The following is an 18,571-nucleotide window of genomic DNA, read 5'->3' as shown; positions in this document are numbered from 1 at the left end:
CACACCAGCTTTAATTAAACAGCTGCTATGGCTCCTGTATGCTGTCAGGCACTGACACCTTGAAAGTGAGGACAACACTGTCCGTGTTCTTAAAGGAGCTCACCCTCCAGAGACACAAGTGCTCAGGTGTGGAAACCTCCTGCTAACCCAGCCACTGGGTCAGGAAGGGTCACAGAGAGAGTGAGGCCAGTATTCAAGAAGGCCCCAAGGCTAGCTGGGCCCCAGTTTAGGAATCCTAGTGTCAAATCTAGGGTGAGTCAGATCAGGAAGCACGGGGCTTATGTTCCATCAGGAGACCTGGAAAACTCGTGCACCTGAGTAAGCCATAAGGAGCCCTTCCACAAGCAAAGTGTGCGGGTGTGAGTCCTGGCTTCACACCTCCTGGCACATTACATCAATTCTCTGTGCTTCATCTTCCTCATCTGTGAAATAGTAATAATATTCATGACAGGCTCACGTGATTATCATGAAGGAAAATGAGAAAATGCTTATAAAGTCCTTAGAATGATGCCTGGCCTGTTGGACTCCTCAATAAACATTACCCGTAATAATAAAAATTACCATCGTTGTTGTTGATATTGTGTGATTGTGTAGGGCAGTTGTATTTTTTTTTAAGAATTTAAATCTCTTTATTTCCTTAGAGGCATTGAGATGGCTTATAATAGTACAGACAGTACACAAGATAAAAATTCAGTGAATAAATCAGGGTGGAAAGAAAATATGGGTAAAATAATAAAATGAAGCCAGAGGTGAAGTGTACAAATTGCATGCTGTCAGATCTTGCTAAGCTTTGAGAGGATGAACACCTTTACCTAAGCATATAGTCTCTCTAAGACAAGGTCAAGGGGTCCAGAGTTAGTTGTGCTACACAGATAGACCTCTTAGTCTCTGGGATGGTAGAGGAGAACCCTGCAAATCTGCACATTCTCCAAGCCGTCGCTTTCATCTCACCCTTCTGAGGACTGAGGCCTTACTGTGCTCCATCTTATAGTCCCTAGTCCTCACACAGGATCTTGTGCATAGTAAGCACTCCTTAAATACTTCTTGATTTGTTATTTGAATGGATAGATGCATGGATGCATGGATGGTGTTGAAGACTGGCTTGCCTTGAGCCATCACTCTGAGCCTGATAACATCTCAGGAGTTTTTGTTTTTTTTCTAGACATATATACATTTATTATTTTGTTTTACAATATTGGCCATGCCTTAAGGCATGTAGGATCTTAGTTCCCCAACCAGAGATCAGACCCATGCCCTCTGCAGTGGAAGTCTGGAGTCTTACCCACTGGACACTAGGGAATCACTCTGTCAGGAGTCTATACCACATTAACTTGATGTATGAAAATCTCCAGGAAGAATTATTTGTTTAGAATCTGCCATCTGTTTTGTTTAGAGAGATTCAAATCTTTTCAAGTCATCTTTCAAATTATGTCATTGGGAAAGTGCTCAACTAGTCCAACCTACCTTCTTTTGCCTTGCTCTTCCCTTCTCCTGACTTTTCAAAGAAAATGGCTGTGTGTGTGTGTGTGTGTGTGTGTGTGTGTGTAAATGGTTTGGGAGGCTCACATTTATCTATCTCTACCAGTTCTAAGTTACAAATGGTCTTTATTTTTCTCTTTTCAGTCAATCCTTCGACTGATTTACTCATCCAAACCAAGGGCAGCTGCTATTGTTGAAGTAAAAGCCCATGTATTAAGCCATATGTAGCTGCTTAACTGTTAAATTTTTAATAAAATCTAGCCTTGGCCCTATCTTTGGCTTCCTTCCTTAGATAAGGAGATCTGTAGCCTAAGAAAACTTCTATGTTTTATTATGAGTATTGGAAAAAGTGAAGTTCCATTATCTCCACACCCTTAAAGATCTCAGGAGCTTGAGGACAGAGAATCCAATCATCTAGAGTTTTTTTTTTCAACTAGACTTGTTCCATCTTTGCAAAGATCTGGTGAGACAAACTCAGTAGTCCGTGGTAACATGTTCATGGGCAGGAATCCTGTGGCTCCAGGTCTCACTGCATCCTGATCACCTCTCTGGGAAGTGTTCTCACTGTTTGTGAGACATGGAGAGAGAAGGGTGAGAAATGGGAACGAGGACCCTGGGGTCTGATGTTGGGCATCATTGATGCAGAACAAGAAGTTCTGCATCCGCCAAGGATGTGGTCTTCCTTTCCTGTATTCTTCTGGGATGACAGCATAACCTGGCCATCCAGGAATGACGAGAGTCCAGCCTTGCTGGAGGGATCCAGTGTGTAGAGAGTGCAGGCCAACAAGGAAATGAGTCCAGGGAAGTCAGCTGAACCACAGAGAGCAGGTGGAGGTGATACCCTAGGTGGGCAGGGCCCAGAGTCCAGGAGGTCAGGCAGTGACAGGAGTAAAAGTGAGCTACGAACTCTGATTCTTCAGAAGGCAGTTTTCTTCTGGTGTTGTCAGCCTCTTGCATGTGGGTCCAGGTCCCTTCAAGGTTAATCAGAATCAGAAGTTCAGAGAACTGCAGGTGAGTCCTCTATAGGAATAAAACAGGACAGAAACACTCGATTTGTTTATACACATGTATTAAGTTCTAAGAAATAATGTAGCAGATGACAGGAGAGAGCTACCATTTCAGCTTCACCTCAGTTTGCTGGGTTCTCTGATTTCATTTCCACTTCAGTTTGCTCACTGCAGCAGTAACTCAGTTCTTCAATGACAGGTGATTTCAGTATGTTGGTAACAGAGAAATTTTCTTGAAATTTAGGACTTTAGAAAATAAACGGTATTTGGCAAACTAAAAGAGAATAGAGTCAACAGTAAACAGTGATATCATGAGCTATTCTTTGATAGGTTTTCAGTAGGAAAGGTATTTGTATAATGTAGCCAGTGTGATCATGTAGACTCTGGGTTAAATCCATGACCAAATGATTTACTAAACAAACAAATAGAGATGTATAGTTTATTTAAACAATTGATGTGTTTCTAAAGAGCTGGTTGTATATCTTCTATAGTGATTTCTTCCTTAAAATAAATCAACAGCATGTAAGGAATGACCCCTAACCCTAAAGAATGAAGCTCTGTTAGTGTGGGGGGGGTCAGTTGCTTCTCACAGAGATGTCTCTTTGCTAAAATCATCTTTGCTTGAACTACAAAGGATTTTGTCTTTTTGTTTTAATCAAGAAGACCTATTCTGCTTCATCTGTTATAGTGTTTTTTAATTCATAAATGTTTCCTATATCTGGTTTCTTTTAAATAGCCTCATATATAGATAGCAGAAATAAAGTTTCCAGCAATTATTTTTTCAACGGAAGGCACTTAAAAAATAGCTATTTACCAAGTTCTTTGAAGATACCCAGGTCTGCCTTCCCCATGACACATTTTACTATGACTTACATACAGTAGTTCTCAACAAATCTGGTTTCTATGAGTAAATAACTTACTGAAATAATGCACATAAGAATGCGTAAATAAGAGCTCTATTGTAATGGGAGCAGACCCTTGCTCTCCTCAGAGAGGTGCTTGGCTATTGTGGTTTCAGTTTCCACTTATCCTCTTATCTGTTGATGAATCAGAACTTACACCAGGCAAATTTATTTGTCTAGCTCTTGAGACCATATGTAAAATAACACAATAGTATTTTGATAGTGCAAAATTTTGTTCACTGGGACTGTCCACTCCCCGGCGATCAGTCCATTTTAATGAGGTTATTTTTCTGTACAAGCTGATCTCTCTGAGACACGGAGTCAAAGAACCCATGGCCTCTTTTTCTCTCTTCTGCCCCTGACTCATTCTGTGACCTTCAAAACGAACACAGCGCTACCCCAGGAAAGGTGGTTGTATTGATTGCAGTTGAGAACTGAGGTTTCTGCGTTTCTCTGGTTGTTTGATTGATGATGTGTGATGCAGGGAAGGAAAGCAGCGTCCAGGGAGACTCTCGGGTGTGGGGGCGGAGGTAGTGAGTTCAAGAGTACCACAAAGTTCTCCCGGCTGAACTGAGAGACAGCTGGGGGTTTTGGTTAAATTGTGTTTGAAAGCCTTAGAGTCCCCCAGACGAACTATGGCAAATTGAAACGCAAGGAGCACTGTTAGAAGTCATACCCGCAAACTCTGGGAAATTACAGCCGACAGTTATTAGTCATCCTTACGGGCAATAGAGACTGTTGTTTAAAAAAAATTCAAATCTGATGCTATGAGTAAAGAGCTGTTCTTTCCTAGGCCGGATAATAATATTGCCAGGATCGATTTAAGAAATTAATAGGAGACCTTGCTCTGGGCTGCCAGAAAGCTTCCTTTCTTGTCAAGTTCAGCCAACACACAGGTGTTTTTCATTGCATTGGGAACCATCAATACATAGAATTTCAAGGTACTTACTTATTTAGGCAAAAAATGTAGGCACTAAGGGGGATCATTAAATTTGCTACTAAGAAAGATGATTGGTCCCATTCAGATGTTTTTGACTGGGGAGTCTGGATTTTTTGATTGCTGACTTAGATCTAGTTGATTATCTTTTGTACCTGTCTGTTTACTTTAAATTTAGCAACCCAGATAGGACCCTTGTTTACCATCTACCTCTGGGGTAGCAGGGTTTAGGCCAGCATTATAGTGGGAAGGACATGGAAGTGGGATGCTTTTCCCGTGTCCCAGAGAGGGCATGGAAGCAAGGTCATTGCCTAAAGATTCACAGTAGTGCACACAGAGGGGAATGAATTCTAGGTTCGTGCTTCTTGGTTAGTCCATATATCTCCCTTCAAAAATGCTTCTGCCATCCAATATTTTGGACAGAAACTGGGAGAGGAAAAAAATAAAGGAAGGAGGGTTTGTAGACCAACAGCACTCCAACAAGGTGGTCTGTCCTGCATTAGGTAACAAAGCTATGCCCCATACATTCAGAGCCATCTCTCTGCTCTTTCCCACCATATGACACAGCTACCTGACCTGTGAACATCCACCCCACCCCCAAACCAACGCTGCCAGTACCCAACCAACCCTTGAAGCAGGAATCTGCAAGGTGAATTTCCTAACAAGCTGACTTTTCAAAGGTTTTTCAGCTCTTGAAAACATGAAAGCCGTGTTTAAAAATTTAAGGGTCTGATATGTACCAGTTCTGCGGAGCAGCAGCAGGACGTAGCTCTTTGCAGTGCCACGATTCCCCAAACCCCAACTCTTTAAATTAAGATGTTTGTGACAGCTGCTTGGGCTTAATGGAATGCACGTAGGATTGGCCATTAATTATTGCTCTTGGGTTCTTGCACTTACTCCCTGTGTTTCACCACAAAAGATGGTATTATTGTGTAAACTATTTTTAGTGCTTTTAAAAGAAACCCTCTTTATTTGGGGGGCTTCCCTGGTGGCTCAGACAGTAAAGAATCTGCCTGCAATTAGGGAGACCTGGGTTCATTCCATGGGTTGGGAAAATCCCATGGAGAAGGGAACGGCTATCCGCTCCAGTATTTGGGGGTGGATTTTTTTTTTAACTTTTATTGTAAAAATGTCCCCTCATACTCAAGAGTTGAAAGACAATGCAGTGCTCCAATGGACCCATCGTACAATTTCAATAGCCATCAACATGGTACCAGAGTTGTTTCATCAACTCCCCCACCCCAAAAACACACATATACTTTTTAATTTTGCTGGAATATTTTAAGGAGAATCCAAGACATCAGGTCATTTCACTAATAAATAGTTCAAGGTAGACATTTCTTTTAAATTATATACATATATGTATATCCATAAAGCCATTATCAAATGAAAGACAATTAATAATTCCTGAATGTTGTATAATTTTGAGTCCATTTTCAAATTTACAAGAAGTTAACCAAGCAAGAAAAGCAGTGGATCATAACTGAGTGGTTTGCATGATGTGTTTAGCAGCTTTAATTTTGTTAACCATCATCTAAAAGTGCCACACACACACACATACATGAAAACACACACACGTGTACACATACACCTGTGCAAACACACGTGCATATGTACACATACATGTACATAAATGTGCATCTATGCGCACACACAAAAACACATATGCACATGTACACATATACACACATGGACACACAAATACACATAGACACACATAGACACGTACACACACTGCTGATCGTTTTTTTTAAAGCTCAAGAAAAGTCAGTCCTTGAACTCTGACTTCCACACTTCACTTTCAGAAGGGATCCAGAGCCTGTATTAAACAGAAATTTTGCCTTGGTGATGACTTAGTGCCCTGTGACTATTGTGGAAATTCCTCAGCTTTGTGACAGACATTATTTTATTGCGATAAATATTTGTACAGTTCTTTCTGATGTTCATCAGTGACCAGCACGTGGTCTTGGTGTGCTTTTGAGAGATCGCTTGTCCACATATTAATGACTTCCCCACCTGCTGTCTGCCAAGTTGTGTGCTTTGGATTAGAAGGAGGTCAAGACATGGATGTTTAGATGAATTTCCCGCAACCCAAGCTTTGTGTATTAAGTTCTCACTCTTCCACTGGGGCCCTGGTTATCTTTTTAAAGCCTGTTTGCAACATGGTGACAATTTTGACAGGAAAGTCAAACTTAGAAAACCACCACTATTCATCTGAATGTGCTTAAACCCAAGACTTTCATTCACATCCAGTCAGAAAACCCTCTTCTAAAGTGGTTTTTCCTATTCAATTTGGAAACCCAACTTTTTTTTCATTTACTGGGCTCCTTTTATAAGTGGGGATCCCCTGTTTTTAGGTGAATATCTTTACTTCTCCGCTGTCATGCTCACCTTAAGTTCCAGAGCAAGAGAAAAGCATTTAGAAAATTGACAGGCCGAGTGGCTGCATCTGAATGTCACATCAAGGATGAGGTGAGAAACTTGAGCACTCTAGAAAGATTCTTCCATTGGTGACTGATGGATAAACAAGATAAATAAATTTTCCTAGTCATGTTCAGACCACCGTTTATTTCTTCCTGTATATCAAACTAGTTTTTAATTATGCTGATTTTGCCATGTTGACCTACCTTCACTGATAGGAAGGTCCCAGCTAGAGGACATTAAATACTGGAATTCAGATGCAACATTTTGATCAGTTATCCAAAGTTTTCCTATGTGAAATACAACTAACCTGAAAGCTGGCTACATTTGGAAGCTTCCTCTGGATATTTGATTCAGTGTCTACCACAGACTAGGAGCTTAATAATAATGTGTTAATTAAATCATTGATGAGATCCAAAGATGCCAATTTAGGAGTAATGACAGAAGTTAAAGCAGGATGAAGGTTTTATGCTTACTGCTAGGAAAGGAAGATTGTACCTTTATTTCCACCCACCTTGTCTTCCAACTTCCAGTGTCATGAGCAGAAGTTAGTAGCATGCTATAGGTGTTACAGACCCCATCTTCTCTTCAAGTCTGCACTACTAGGCCATGCATGAAGCACTGATTCTGGGCTTGACACTTTAAACGAAGGAGGATAGGAGCCTGATATTTGTTGAACTCTTAATTTGTGCAAGGCACTGTGCTTGAGTTTGTACATTTCCTCATTTATTCACAATAACAAGTGCATGGGTGAGTGTCTTTAGCCTCATAATACAGATGTGGCTCAGAGATGAGAATTGTCTGGCTAGTAAAGGGTGTTGCTGAAACTTCAAACCCAAGTCTTGCATGCTCTTTTCCTTGTGCCAGTGTGATTGACTGCCTCCTTTAGGTTACTAACTGCAAGTACATTCAGAAGAGAGGGAAGGAAGATGGTACTGAGGAGGTCTGGCAAGGAGGAAAAATTCACAGGGAACATAATAGTTCATAGAAGCCTGATCTTCTGTAATTGTGTGTGGCCTGTTTCCAGCCCTGGTGAGAACAATGTTAAGTGGACTTCATCTAGAATTGTGTTTCCCAAAGTTAAGTCCATGGACTAGAAGTTGTGGCATCACCTAGGAACTTGTAAGAAGTGTGGAATCTCAGAGCCTACTCTAGACCTACTGAATCAGAATCAGCATTTTTAACAAGATCTCCAGGCAATTCGTATGCGCATTAAACTTTGAGAAGCACTAGCCTAGAGGCTTGTGGGAAATGATAATTAAAGATGCTGACTGAGTAGTTCTAGTGTAGCGTAAGATCATTTCTGGGTAAAGGCGATTCTCCTGCATTAGCCTGAGAGGGAGAATCATAATTTTTTTATTGAAAAAAAAAGTGTAGCCGAATTTATTCCAACTGTGAATCTCTAGATTGGTGGCTTGAACTAGGAAACAAGTCTGTCTTTCCTCCAGCATTTAGGTTGCTTTTGGACTACTAAACCAGGAGTATGTGTGTGCCCTTGCACACATGGAATTTGAAAAAGCTAGCCTTTGAACTTGTTAGAAACTTGTTGGGCACTGTTTGCAGGGTTAATGGAAACTCAATTGTGTTTTCATCATATTCCCTTTCTAAAAATATAATTTGGGTTTTGTTGTTTTTCAGCATGGAGACCAATTTGCACAGTTTGTGTGAATGCAAGCCTTAAGGAATAAATAAAATTGTGGTTTTCATAGCTTGGTTTGCCCAGGTTGCTTCTATTCTCCTTAGACAATCTCAAAGTTAACCCCCTTCAGAAGGCTAAGATCTTTGGAAAAATGAAACAAGAGTTTACCACCCACCTGTGGCCAGGAAAATTTTCAAGGTAGTTAGCAAAGGAAAAAGATGTTTTGCATCTTTTTAAATGTGCCACATCACGTTGTTTGTTCTCAGTATTCAGTGTTTTCAAACTTTCATCACAAGTGAAATTTTTTTTGCATTGTATTTGCTCATTTCCTCCTAGCTGTGTCTTGTATGTCAGATTCCTGCTCCTGGTAGGTAGGTCTTTTTGTGGAAATGATTATACACTGGAGGCATGGCCAAGGTTTGGCATCACAGAACCTACTAGAGAAGATTTGGGATGTGTTACAGAGCTGTGGAAGCTGATCCTGTCTTGCAAAAAAGAGTGAGAGAATCTTGCAAGGCTAACATTTTCCAATAGCATAGTCAGTCAAGCCAACTACCAGAGGTAGCCTGTAAAATGAAAAACTCATTTGATGGGAAGTCACATGATGTGCATTCTAGCCCCACCCTTGCCTCTAAACAGTTAAGAGATTTGGGTCCTCTTTCTTTAACTCTCAAGGGTTGGCTCTGGCACTTCTACAGAAAAAGAGCTGGTACAACCTCTTCTGGCCTTGGAATTTCAGGATTCCATTATTCAGTCTACAAAATAAGGAGACTTGCTTTAAGTGCAGCAGTAGGCTCATCGGGTGATCTCTTTTTCTATCTGGTCACAATTCTCATCAGTATATTGTCAAACTGGGAAGGCAGAAGTCCATTTTGACAATTTTCCAGCCAGGAAGAATAATCCTTTAAACAAGAAAGAGAATTGCTCTTGGGGTTCTGCAGGGTCCAGTTTTGAGAAGTAAGGGCACCTCACTCACTCAAGATGGTTGCAGAACTGTATTATTCTGTGAAATCCTAACCTGAGAAGCTCCAGGTCAGTGGTCTACTAGCTAGCAGCTATTCCCGTATCTTGTAAGTCCTGTTGTAAGGTGTGTGTCTGAGAAATCTAGTGCTTTCTTTAGAAAACTAAAATAATAGCAGTAACTCCTATTGAGCACTTCCCGTATAAAAGCTGGCAGAATCAGGGACTGATGTTAACTCTCCTTTACTGACATAGAGACTGAGGCATGGAGATGTTCGCTTGCTTACCTATAGTGATCGTTTCTGACTCTTTGCAACCCCATGGACTATAGCCCGCCAGACTCCTCTGTCCATGAAATTTTCCAAGCAAGAATACTGGGGTGGATAGCCATTCCCTTCTCCCAGGGATCTTTCTGACCCACATCTCCTGCACTGCAGGCAGATTCTTTATCATCTGAGCCACCAGGGAAGCCTTTTACTTACCTAAGCCCACCCTTACCTGAGTGTGGTGTCTAGGATTTGAACACAGACAGGATGAGAACATTATATCATCTCCCTCTTATGGGATTGTTCCTAAGGACATCTACTTGGTTGGGGAAAAGAGAAAATTGAAGAGAGTGGAGTATATGGGGAAGTATATTTTAGGGTGGGTTTTTTTTTTTTTGAAGTTTGGATCTTTCCTCCTCATTGCTGCTGTGCAGTGTCAGTTTCACAAAACTCTTCAAATACCCATTCAGTCCTCTCTGAGAACTGGGAACGCTGACAGTAGGAACCAGGAATTTTAAGTACAGAGTTAAACATTCCCTTTGTCTTTTTGCCAAACTGATAAAAGGCGCCATTGGTTTTCTTAGTGGGTAAAGAGGGGTAGGAGGAGGCAAGAAGCCATTTCCTTGAACCAGACAACCTCTTGAGCCTCCTTGCTGTGGTCGGAGGAATGAGTCTCCTGCTCCTGGGTGGCCAGGTGGCCTAATAAAAGGTGGAATTCCTGGGCTTCTCTGGCTGGATTATTGGCTTTAGCACATTCATTTTCTTGTAGAAGATGACTGTATTAATGACTATAATCTTCCTACCTAATTTAGAACAATATAGTGTGATCATTTACAGTTACAATTTAGTGCCAGTGAAACCTTGGCCACAGTCTGAAAAAAGTAAAAGAAATGAAAAAACGTTTGCATTGCTGATTAATGTAACCTTAACTGTGGTTGTTTTTTGTTTTTTGTTTTTTTTCTTTACTGAGGTTCAAAGTATCCACCCTCACTGTTGAATAGAGGTCCAATATTCTGGAACATAGAGATTTTGCACTTCCTAGACTGAAGGACAGGATTTCCAGGTACATGTAAATGTTAATACATAGATAGATATTCCAACTTTTCTTGAATATAGCAAGATGGCAACAGAAAGCCTATATTCCATCATCATGCAGTTACATTATATAGTTGATCTGAATTATACACTATATATTTTTCTTAAAGGAAATATATGAATGATTAAATATTGGAACATTCTTCAATTTTTTAAATGTGCTAAACAGCCATTTTAATCCAAATAGAACATCTAGGAAACCACTAGTATGTCACCTCTGGAGTAAATCTTCCTCCCTAAACCAACACAACGATGTTTTCAACATATCCTGTTTAGAGTGTGAGTTCCATTTGAAAATATCAGCCATTTTTTTCTAAGATAACAAACATCACTTCTAATATTCATAGAAGAAAAATATACCATTGTTGACATTTCAGATTTCATGTCTAAAAGAGAAAAAAAATCCATGTATTATTAGATTACCTATAACAAAATACTGTTATTGTACTGTTGGAGGAAAAAAAGAGAATTGAAACTGCTGCTACTATAATTTATAGCATCTTGAGAGTGAGTGTGGGAAGGCTGAGGAATTTGGCCTTTCATTATTATCTAATTTGTTTCAGTAAAAGTGTTTTAAATTTTGGGATTTTTTAGCAGGTCTTGAATGCAAAAGTGTGTTGCTGAACGGTTTTGAAAACCCTTGAACACTAGTCTGAAATTAGAGAAGGAAATGGCAACCCATTCCAGTATTTCTACCTGGAGAATCCCATGTCCATGGGGTCGCAAATAGTCAGACATAACTAAGTGACATTTTAATCTGAAATTAAACCATCTGCCCTAGAGGAAGTATCATCTCCCCATAGACCTTAAATTAACGGGTCTCAGGACCAGGGGAGACTACAAGGTCAAAAACAGTGAGAGGGAATAAGGAATGAATGGGAACAAAACCAAACCCACCACTAGGGGTGCTTGTCACAAGATGAAGTGTTAGATTCATTGGTGTCTGACTCTTTGCGACCCCATGGATCACAGCCCGCCAGGCTCCTCGGTCCATGGGATTCTCCTGGCAAGAACACTGGAGTGTTCCTTTCTCCAGGGGATCTTCCCAACCCAGGGATCAAACCCAGGTCTCCCAGATTGCAGACATATTCTTTACCATCTGAGCAATTAGGGAAGCCCTCTCACAAGATGGGCAGTCCTCAATCTAACTCCCTTTTCAACCATAGAATAGATCCCTAAAAATAAACCTTTCTGGTTCATAGTGTGTGTGTTCATGGAAGGCAGGGCACAGTAATGGGGAAGAGTCACCTTATATTACCCCTTCTTTCTCTTGGCTTCTAACTAACCACTGCCTCAAGCTGTCCATCTTCTTGAGTACTGTAGGCAACTTTTTGACATTTATTCATTATACATTCATTTATTTAATAAATATGTATTGATTGCCGGCTCTATGCTGGCAGTTGTTTGGGCAAAAAGAAGTTGGCAGTGAGGAGAGAAAGAAACGTAGTCCCAGCCCTGTAGAAGCATGCCTTTAGAAGTAGGAGTGAGAAATGTACATTCATGACTAATTCCAGGTGAAAGAAGAGACGCATGGGCTTTGAGGGCATGGAGGCTGTGTTGGGAGCTGCAGATAGAGAGGGCAGCAGTGACCCATTGTTATGAGGCATTACAGAAGCAATGCCTCTCTATTCTGAGATTAGTTTGCCTAAGCTGAGCTGCAGGGGAAAAGAGAGGCTGGGAAGCCCTGGCACCATGGGGTAGCAGGAACTCTGGGCTTCTAGACTCAGTGCACCTCTCCCTAGCTGTGGGACTGATTACACAAGAAGCTGCCTTCCCCATTGCCTTGGTTGGTTTGCCACCTTTAAGTGATAGGACTGGAGTAGCCATCACTGAGGTCCCTTTCCGCTGTAGGGGCTTCCGGTCTTGACTGCTTTTGTGCCCCACAGGGAAAAGGTTGGCTGGGGTTTATCATGCTGGGCCTGCCCTCCCTCTTCTCTGGTCTGGGACCAGTAGACCATGGAGTCATCATGCCTATCCCACTGTTCAGGGGGAACTTGGGCCACAACGAGAGTATGAGTAAATATGCCAAGTGAAGGCTACCTAGCCATTAACAGCCAACACCTCGTCTTACAGTTCTTGCCTTGGTAGAGACTTAAATGTCTCCTATACCACATCCTAATTGGATATCTAATTACAGTCTGCTTGAGTATTTACAGTAGAAGGTTATCTGTTCTGTTTTTGTTTTGTTTTGCTTTGTTTACTTTTTATTTTATATTATAGTGTAGTCAATTAACAATGTTGTGAAGAGTTTCAGGTAGACAGCAAAGGGACTCAGCCATACATATACGTGTATCCCTTCTCCCCCAAACTCCCCTCCCATCCAGACTGCCACATAACATTGAGCATAATTCCCTGTGCTATGTTATCTGTTCTATTGTTTGATATAGATCATTCCTAGGGTAAGGAGGAATCCTTCTCTCCAAGTCCAAGTGCAAGGCAAGACGGGGGCTTTGTCCAAAGTGGCAGAGCCTGGCTTAGAATCTAGTCTCCACCTTACCAAGTCTCCAACCCCAAAGTGTGCCTGAGACATAAAATCAAGGTTAAAAACTCCACTTAACCCAACACTTGATATTTAAGTACTTCTTCCCTTCACATCAAAACCCTCAGGCCCCACCCTCTAGCCATGGTCATGGCCTCATTTGCATCATGCAAAAAGGAGGATGGTCTAAAGAAAGGCAATGAAATTTGGAATCCACAGGCATGAGTTTGAGGCCCTGGTCTGTTACTTCATAGCTAGGAGATTTTAGGAAGTTATCTTGCCTCTTTGGATTTCTAAATCTGTAAAATGAGAGTAGTAATAATGATTTCTCAGTGATGTAGAATTAAATGAGATCCGTACGTAAAATACTTGATGCGCAGTAGAAACCCAGGTAATAGTAGTGGCTGTTAATTACTGCTGCTTAAGAAACTTAAATATAGTTAGTTCAAAGAGGAGTATGCATGTAGTTTGTTAAGCACAAGGAGGAAAGTTTATAGTATATTATATTGTAGGATCCTACCACTGAGCTTTCTGCAGTAAGTTTGGAAGTAGGATGACCTGGAGAAAGGGACTGCAGCTCAGTGGTTTCTTGACGCCTCTGTGGTTCTCCCCATCCTCGTGGATTTCAGAAACTGTTGATGTTGTGTGTCTACTGCTCACACACCCTTTGCTGGCTGCACTGACACCACATCAAGCCTGTTTCCCTGCATGGCCTGTGTTGTTCAGGGTCTGCAGTGAAGCCGACTGTGTGGGATGGGGTTTTACTATATCATCAGTACTTGTTTTCAGCCTGACCCCTGGATGCCCTGCTAGCGGACAGATCTCCTGATTCACTTCCTCTCAGAATTCTCCTGCATAAACAAGTCTAAGCGGTAAGATGTAAATAATTCTAACTCTAATACCAAACAGACTTGGCCACCGTGTGGCTGCTATACCCTGGTGGGAACAGGGAGGGCAAAAGTCTAGAGAGAGGAACGGGCCTGGGAGGGAGGGGAAGATGTCAGAATTTCTATGGAGCATCTGGGGAGCTGAGGGAAAGTATTTTTATCCAGATAGTATGGAAAATTCCTTCCTGGCCCTTTATATAATAGAAGCTATTTCTAAATGTTCCTCCCACCCACCTTGGGACACACACAGGCATAAAATGACAAAGAAGCTCAGCTCCTAATGCGGAGCCACAGTGGAATGCTACTTGAATGAGAAGTTGGTGACATTTTGATATTTAAAGGAAGGTAGGCACCACAGACATGTGGACACGGGTGGGGAAGGGGAGGGTGGGATGAACCGGAAGAGTCACATCGACATATATACACTCAGTTCAGTTCAGTTCCGTCGCTCAGTCATGTCCAACTCTTTGTGACCCCATGGATTGCAGCACACCAGGCCTCTCTGTCCATCACCAACTCCTAGAGCTTACTCAAGCTCATGTCCATTGAGTTGCTGATGCCATCCAACCATCTCATCCTCTGCTGTCCCCTTCTCCTCCCACCTTCAATCTTTCCCAGCATCAGGGCCTTTTCAAATGAGTCGGCTCTTCACATCAGGTGGCCAAAGTATTGGAGTATATATACACTATCATGTATTGGTAGTATATACACTATCATGTATTGGTAGTATATACACTATCAAGTGTAAAATAGATAGTAAGAAGCTGCTATATAGTACAGGGGGCTCATCTCAGTGTTCTGCAATGATCTAGAGGGGTGGGATGGAGGTGAGTAGGACAGGCTCAAGAGGAAGGGGATATATGTATACATATTGTTGGTTCGTATTGTTGTACAGTGGAAACTAACACAACATTGTAAAGCAATTATACTTCTCCCCTTTTTTTTTTTTTCTTTTTTTTTTTAAAAATATGGAACGCTTCACGAATTTGCGTGTCATCCTTGCGCAGGGGCCATGCTAATCTTCTCTGTATCGTTCCAATTTTAGTATATGTGCTGCCGAAGCGAGCACTCTCCCCTTTTTTTTTAATGAAGGTAGATGCCTAGGAAAGTTCCAGTTGGGCAGTAGACACAGATCAAACAGAAGGATCCTCTGCGGCCAAAGTGCTGTAGGGAGGTTCAGAGGGCCCAATAGATACTCTCTTTTCCTACCAGAGCCTAAACTTGAAGCCTTAGTCCAAGGAGCCAAGTTTCTTTGCCAGGAGCATGTTGAGCAAACATCCATAATCATGTGTGCAAGTTGGTGATGACATGAAATCAGTATGTATGCAATTAGTTTTATGTAAATCTTACAGGGCTCCTGAGATCATCAGGATGAGGGGCAGATCTGGGAGCCCAGTGTCAAAGAGGAGATAGAATAAATTTGAAGGGATGGAGTGATATTCTAGGCTGGAGAATGGCAAGTGTATAAGCTAAGAACTGGGTACAAGGTGGGAATTCAATGAAAGAAGAAAGAGTTGTTGGAGTTAGCCAAGGAGAATCTTAAAAGAGGATTGATGTAGGAGTGAGAAAAGGAGGTGGTCCTAGGGGACCACAAGAATAACTTCAAGTAGAAGATCATGGATGCTTAAAGGGAATTATTCTTGCTTTCTGAGGGGCAGATTAGAGTCAGTGAGTTAACTCAGGGATTAGGGGAGAGGTCTTCCCTTTTTAATAGCCAGCAGTAAACTAGTTTGTCATTCTGAATTGCTTCGCCAGGTACCCAGTTCAGCACTAGCAAACCAAGACCCACAGATGCCCACAAAAACTGAGGGCTGTCAATCACCTGGTTAAGTTCCAAAGTTGAGCAAAGTGATATCTTTCCTCAGAACACACCCTATATCTGTTTGCCAAACAAATGACATTGTTAGTATCTCAAACACACACACACACACACACACAAACAAGTAACAACATCTCCTGAGCTAGGTAAGAATCAGAAACTATTTATTATAACAATGTGTCAAAAAATGTAGTTCACATCAGAGGCAAGTAGTTTATTAATTGGAATTTTCTCTTGGGGGTTTTTCCTTTTTTGAAAGTGATTTTAGCTGAGGCCTAACTCTCTAGAGAACTTGGCCCTAGAAGAGTTTGAAGCTGAGAAAGTGCTACTCAGGCTGTTGTTTTCAGGCTTGCTCCATCTTTGCTGAAGCACCATCTTCAGTGCATCAGTTGTTGATCAACACGCTGGTATAGGCTTCTATCTCCAGGGAGGTTGTATAATGATGAGAAGATGGATCCTGCCCATAGAATTTTTACAAATGAAATGGTCCCTAAGGCAACAGAGCCAACACATTCTCTCTCAGGACTCCCAGGATCAGATCCCTCTCAATTCAAGAGATGCAGACTTGTGGCATGGTTCCTATTGATTTAGTAGAGAATACCAAACCCATCATTCAAGCCCCCTGACCCCTTCTTCCCAAAGGCACCTTGCCCCAAAATACCCTACACAAACACACATTGCAGAAGGCCATGGACACCAGCATGATCCACTACACCTAAAAAGACAGTGAGAGGCAAAAACAGGCACACAGCCAGTGCACTATTTAAGAGTCCTATGTCAAGCAGTGCATAGAAAGATTGAGCTATCCACACCATCAGTGGGATCCAAGTCTGCCTTCTGAGGAAACCACCAGGTTAAAAGTCAGGGAATGTGGATATTTGCACTGGCAGCCCCATTAAAGCTCAGGCCACATGAGCACTCTGTGGGGAAGGGCAAATCATCCAGTAGAACTGTCCTGTCTTGTTGTTCATTTAGCAACAGTATCAAACTTGATTCTTTTTTTCAATGAATTGATGAGGTGTTTCGAGGTCATGCAGAGCATGTGTGTGCTGAGTTGCTCAGTCATGTCCAACTCCTTGCGGCCCCATGGACTGTAGCCCTCTAGGCTCCTCTGTTCATGAAATTTTCCAGGCAAGAATACTAGAGTGGGTTGTCATTTCCTACCCCAGGGGATCTTCCCAACCCAGGGATAGAACCTGCATGTCTTGCGTCTCCTGCATCGGCAGCTGGATTCTTTACCACTGCACCACCTGGGAAGCCCTTAGCCTAAATTACTAGGCGTGTGCTCTTTTTACCGCTGTTGGTCCAGTTCCATTTCCTAAACTGAGACACGCTGATGATGTTGATAAACCTTCACTATACTAGCCACCTCCCTTCCACCTGGGACCCTAGAGGATTAGTTAGATAGTATCTCTAACATACTTCATGCTCCTTAGAGAAAGCTTCTACATAAAAGCAAAGTGTTATTATTTCTAAGAGGGATGATACTTATTAGCTCCTTGTAGGATCATTAAGCAAATAGATTATGCTTCCCTTTAGAGGAATTATCTCCCAGTTTTCCTAATTCTTATGGTCTCCAGAATGGAATATATACTGATATAAAAAAAAAAAGCAAGTTGGTTGGTGAAAGAAAATGGGGTGGATTCCTAGCCATAACTCAAGAAGCTTGTTTTAAGGACTTAGTTCCCAAAGAAAATAGACACTACTATCACCTTCCCTCTGATCTTATAAAATGCCCTTGTCTCATTCATAACAATTCTATGGTAAAGATAGCTCTGCATTTCTCTGTATGTTCATTTTAAAGCCTTTTGACCCTTAAAATTGTTCAATCCTTTGATTAAGTCACATTGTAGTTGAGTAACTGCTTAGAAGTTATAGGGTCATCATGGCACTCATACTTGTATTGATATCTTACAAATTAATAATGTGAGTTATGAGTAGAATTTTTTTAAATCCAAACTCCAGTCCACAGAAATTTCAGGAAAGACTCAAATCAGTCTCCATTTTTCTATTCACCTCATTTTCCAGATAGTGTCAAAATGCCTTATTCGGCATTTATACAAGCCCAGCCTTCTCATGAAACCAGTTTGACGTGCCCTGTGTGTTGGATAACTTACTGCAGTGAGGTGCAAACTGCCTAGATTTCTTCATTATGTATGTAGGGAACTGCTCACTTTTTTCTTTTTCTTCTCTTTCTTCCTTTTGTCTGGCAAGAAAATTCCATGGTGAGAATAAGAATCTTGCTGGAGGCAAGCAAAACAAAGCACAAAGTGGGAAACAAGACCAAAAAAAAGGGAGAGGCACCTTAAAGTAAGTTGTTGAGTGAATTTTAGAGAAGAAAACCCACAGCCAGTATCTGTAGTGCCTCTGTGAGCCCATGGGGAGCATCCAGCCCCCAGCATCACAGGTAGAAGCTCATGCAAATCAGATCTTAATCCATTAAACTCATTCACAGGAACATGTAATGTAGGTCAGTGTGGAGAGCAATGTGGCGTCGTGTGCAAGCTCATTCACTATGTAGAATGATATGAGTCAGGGGCGTTCAGTGTGGAAGATCTGAAGCCAGTATATTGTAATCCAAAAAGTAACCATGGGATGAACTGAATCAGTAGCCATTAAGGCCTGCTGTAAAGTGTCTCTAACACAGCATGCTGTGAACTGTCACCCATCCGACCTAGAT

At 41.6% G+C, this 18,571-nt stretch overlaps 1 protein-coding gene and 1 non-coding gene across 2 annotated transcripts in view; one reads left to right on the top strand and one right to left on the bottom strand.

Annotated features, from left to right (window-relative positions):
• RORA (RAR related orphan receptor A) overlaps positions 1-18,571 on the top strand; it is a 781,107-nt gene that overhangs the window by 529,220 nt on the left and 233,316 nt on the right. The gene's annotated exons all lie outside the window — the stretch shown is intronic.
• LOC133067602 (U6 spliceosomal RNA) lies at positions 15,035-15,141 on the bottom strand. The gene has a single exon (XR_009695370.1). It is a non-coding gene; the product is annotated as a U6 spliceosomal RNA (small nuclear RNA).

This window comes from Dama dama, chromosome 12 (assembly GCF_033118175.1).
Source record: "Dama dama isolate Ldn47 chromosome 12, ASM3311817v1, whole genome shotgun sequence".
Classification (NCBI taxonomy): Eukaryota; Metazoa; Chordata; class Mammalia; order Artiodactyla; family Cervidae; genus Dama; species Dama dama.
The sequence above is the reverse complement of the archived record's forward strand: the minus strand, read 5'-3'. Positions and strand labels throughout refer to the sequence as shown.